We start from the raw sequence: 4922 nt of genomic DNA, 5'->3' as shown, positions 1-4922 counted from the left end.
GAGAAAACCAAGTTGTTCCTCATAGAGCGACACTGTTGATCAAGCAGGGTTTCTGACAGGCACTTGTTCTCATTTTCAACCACATTCACCCTGCTCTCCATATCCTGCACAGATTTCTTTTTCTTTTTTTTTTTTTTCAGATTTCTGTTCCTGTTATCACTCAGCAGTTCATCAATTTGCCACTGACTGTATTCGAGGCTAGCTTTAAGTTGATTCAAGTCTTTCATCATAACCTCCAACACATTCAGTTTAGCAAGTCTATCATTAATTGATTTCAGGAGGCCGATCTCAACCTCCATGACCCCATCAGCTTCATCCTCATCACTTGCTTCTTCAGAGCGTGATCTTTTATGCCCTGATCTTTTAAGAGTTGATTTGGTGGCATCAGCTGCAGCAGCTTTCCACTTTTGCTTAGCCTTCTTCTTCCTCCCTCCTGTAAGATTACTTGGTAAGCTTGCTTGTGGAATTTCCATCCGGGCAAGTTGATATCTCTCCACAATAAATTGCTCAAGGGATTTTATTGTTTCTGTTGAATCCAGCTTGTCACAGCAAGGAGTGTTCACAGGTCTTGTTCAGGACTAGGCCTGACTAGGCCTCACCACACACCATCAGCCCAGGCTACATGCAATCGATCAAAAATCTCCAAGTGCAAAACTCATCCACAGCAGTTGGTCATCTAAGCACACTGTACGACTTTTTAAGAATGGTTTGACTTAATATTAACAAAAAAATCCTTAAAATATTCACCCAAATACGGAACAATTGACGGGAACTGAGACACTGCCGACTACTCTGGGCATCTGACACCGTCAGCCTGAGAGTAAGTATGCAACAGTTATGAGGAGTCTTGTGGAGGAATGACTGATGAAATCACGGCAAGTAGCTGCCATGCCCTCTCCTGTGTCTCAGCTGCATTTAACTGTAAAGAGATTTTAGTTTAGATGTACAAACATATTTAAAATAACTATCTTGTGCCAATGTACTTAACTAAAAATCATTTTTCAATGGCTTACCTGTGGTCGGTTTTCCATGCTGGGATTTAAAAGAAAAAATAATTACCATGACAGTACAGGCACACACATATTCATAGGTTGCTAATGTAAGAGTTAGTCCTAGACCTGCAATTTACCTTGTCAGCTCTAGACCTCGGCTAGATGGTAAAAAATATTTAGAATAATGCCGCATTCCAGTTACATGGGAGACCACTCGCCCGAGTTGTGCTTAAGCGAGAACTTGACGTCATTTCCTGTCTTGTAGCCCAAATAGCGTTCCCGTCTGTCATTGCAACACAACGAGTCGGAAGAACATGGATGCCGCCAGGGCAATAGCTTTCTCCTCGGAAGTGATGGACGCACTACAAAAGGAAAGCAAGCTTGTGGCTCATCTAAACGTGCTCCGGAATGAGGACTCAGAAGAAACTAGAAAACGCAAACGGTATTACAGTATGGATTTAGAATCTGTGGTATGTCCACGTTCCAGTATGTTTGGTCGTGAATAGACGTATTTGCAGCGTTATCTTTAACTTGAAGGCTAGCAAACTAGCTGCTGGTATGCTAAAAACAATAGCTGTTGTGATGCCAAGTGTTGCTCTGTACTTCTATACTCTTCTATGCAACGCATTTCTTGTAACAACTTTAGAAGAAATGCATTTTAGAAGCTTACGAAGAGAAGCTTAATGTGAATGTTCATAAGTTTAATGTGAATGTAACCTGTTTAATGGATCTACATGCTAATGCCAAAAGTACAATGGACACATACCTTTATTATTTTTTTTTTTATGGGGAATTCCAGTTAAAGGATAACTACAGTTTTTTTACAACCTGGACCTTATTTCTAGCATAAAATACAAAATTAGATACGGACGAAATTAGATCCAGTGGAGCACCACATATATCCATATAATGTGAGTGATCCGGGCACCGAAGCGCAGCCTCTATCAGCATTATCTGCCACGAAACTAGTTCATTTCACCAATATTTTGTTACGATACGCTAGCGCTATTCCCCTCTGAGTCCGGGCTTGTCTGTTGTCAACATCCGGGGTCTGTAGGTTGACCTACTACCTCTGACCTGGAAGATGTCATCTCTGAGCTGCGCGCGCACCCGTGACAGCCGGCTTGTTTACCTGTAGCTGCTACTGCTAGTTTGACCCCGGGTGTTGATAACAGACGAGCCCGGACTCAGAGGGGAATAGCACTAGCGTATCATGACAAAATATTGGTGAAATGAACTAGTTTCATGGCAGATAATGCGTTATATAGAGGCTGTGTTTCGGTGCCCCGTCACTCGCATTATATGGATATACCGGCGCTACACTGGATCTAATTTCGTCCGAACGACTTCAAATGACACCAAAGTTATCTGGGTGAGTAAATGATAATATTTTATGCTAGAAATAAGGTCCAGGTTGTAAAAAACGGTAGTTATCCTTTAAGGATAGAACTGTTGCCTTGTGATGTAATGCAATAGAAACACAAAACTGAACGTGGTTGCTGATATGAATGAATTGTAGTTATCTATATTAACCCTCTAGGCGCCAGAGTTTATTTAGCAATATATTCCGTTTGGATTTTAAGATTTCAAAAGGCTGTAGCTTGGAAGTGGTGAGAGATAAATCCATACTGTAAATGAGAAAAATATTCATAATGACCTAAAGTTTGTGATGGGAGTAAATTTACTCATCTAATTTGCATATTGTGACGTCACCAGGTGACTGGATGTAACTTTCAGTAAAACTCATTTTTGAACATGTTTACACAGAAAAAAAATATTTATATTGTCATCTAATCCTCAAAATAAAGGAACAGAAGTTTGAGTGGAGTAAATTTACTAATCTAATTTGTATATCACCAGGTAAAATTCAGTAAAACGGAATTCTGAACATATTTACAAAGTAGATTTTTTTTCATTTCATTTCATTTTTTCATAGATTTTTTTCATCCTCTCATTCTCAGAGTAAATGAACAGGAATCTGATAGGAGTCAATTTCTTAATCACGCTGTGATCAGTGCGTGTTGCTTGTGTGACAGTGTCTGCAGCTGCAGCATGATCAGAGTCACTCGTCTCTGATGAGCGATCGTCATCAGAGGGCAGATCGTCCCTTTCTGAATCGCGATCAGCAAAGATCTGTGCAAGCACCTCATCCGCACTGTAAAGTCTTTGGGGCATTTTGTTTTTTATTACAAAAATCGCTATCTGTGTCTCTATCTGTCCAGCACACTTCTGGCACCGCTCCGCGGCTCTCTCCTCTCCCACTCTGCCGCTTAGCCGGTGCCGCTCTGACAGCCGGTGTCAGGTTTCAAACTTTTTTTTCTCAGGTATTTTGCATAGAAACACGCCCACAAATGACGTCAGGATTGAAGCTGAATATAGTGGCCATCTAGTGGTAGCAAGCAGTAACAGCACAGGGCAGTAGATTTAAAGATATGGGCTGTTTTATTCAGCAATGTTGCCTGTCGCAATAATGCGACTTTGGCGCCTAGAGGGTTAATCACAGTTTTCCACTCATTATCTCTCTCCCTCACATAGGGATGTGGCTGTGGCTGTGCTGTGGTCCAGACATCAGATCATCCTCAAGTCTGGCACAGAGTGGCAGATAATGCTGGACATGGATGACCACCCATTTTCCCGACATTTCAGAATCCCAAAAACCCGGTTTGAGTTCCTTCAAAGGTCCCTACAGGAGGGTGGCCTGCAAAGTGACCACTACCAAGGGATGCCTCCCCTGCCTATCGCCAAGATGATGCTCATGTTCCTGTGGTACATGGCCAACCAGAACTGCTTCTGTGAGATATCTGACAAGTTCAACGTCTCACCTTCATCAGCACACCGCGCCATACTCCAAGTGCTGACCATCATGTCCACCCTCGGCCAGGCTTTTGTCTCTTGGCCTACAGGCTGTGAGAAGAGGGTGTCTGCCACCAGGTTCCAACACACATGTGGCCTTGAGGGGGTCATTGGAGCGATTGATGGCTGCCACATCAAGATCCAGAGGCCACCGGTCAGAGGAGGGGACTACATGAACAGGAAGTCCTACTACTCTGTCCTCCTCCAGGGGATTGTTGACGCTGAAGGCCGCTTCATCGATGTCTTCACTGGAGTCCCTGGCAGAGTGCATGATGCCAGGCTGCTGCAGTCCTCCCCATTTTTCCAAGAATAGCAGGAGGACATGGGGGAGTACCGTCTGCTGGGGGACAGTGCTTACATCGGTCAGGCTTTCACCTTCATCATCACCCCTCGGCGTGACAACGGGGCTCTCACAGATGCAGACCTTCACCGCAACACCAACATCAGCCGGGGTAGAGTCATCATCGAGCAGGCATTTGGGAGGATGAAGTGCAAGTGGAGGCGCATGAGAGACTTGCAAAACACATGCACCCTCACTGTGGTGAAGATCATCTTGGCTGCATGTTATCTCCACCACTTTGCCCAAGGTGCCTGGACAGGATGTGATGAACACCCAGATGGATGTCCAAGAGACGTAGATGCCAACGAGTAGGAAGAGGTGTTCCAGCAAATTTTTGGCAAAACCAAAGACTCTACCAAGTGAAATGAAAGATGCTTCTATCTACTTCCCATTTGTCTGACTTTATATTACGTATATGATGTGTATTGCTGACACTTTTCCTGTGTTTTGTAATAAAAGTGTTAAAACCTTAAAATTAATGTTTCTTAATTTATAAACCAGTAATCACATTGTAGAACCAGATAAAAACATTTAAGTGAATGTGCATAAGAACAGGTGACATTCCAGACTCAAAACCGGCCATTCCAGCCATTTGCACTTGTAATTGCTTAGAGGCATAAGCACTTAAGTCAGTGTGTGTATAAGAACAGGTGACATTCCAGACTCAATGGGCCATATACAGTTATTCACACTTGCAATCATATTCCAGCTTCATCACACTAACCATGCGGTGTTTT

At 43.2% G+C, this 4922-nt stretch overlaps 1 pseudogene across 1 annotated transcript; it reads left to right on the top strand.

The window, feature by feature from the left end:
• The first annotated feature begins 1306 nt into the window (after positions 1 to 1306).
• LOC311266373 lies at positions 1307 to 4497 on the top strand (annotated as a pseudogene). Its single transcript has 2 exons — positions 1307 to 1434; positions 3528 to 4497. The product of its transcript is annotated as an uncharacterized misc_RNA (transcript).
• Positions 4498 to 4922: the final 425 nt, after the last annotated feature.

Source organism: Pagrus pagrus (genome assembly GCF_965226575.1).
Source record: "Pagrus pagrus genome assembly, chromosome: 12".
NCBI lineage: Eukaryota > Metazoa > Chordata > Actinopteri > Spariformes > Sparidae > Pagrus > Pagrus pagrus.
Note: the sequence above shows the minus strand (reverse complement) of the source record. Positions and strands in the feature narration are given on the sequence as shown.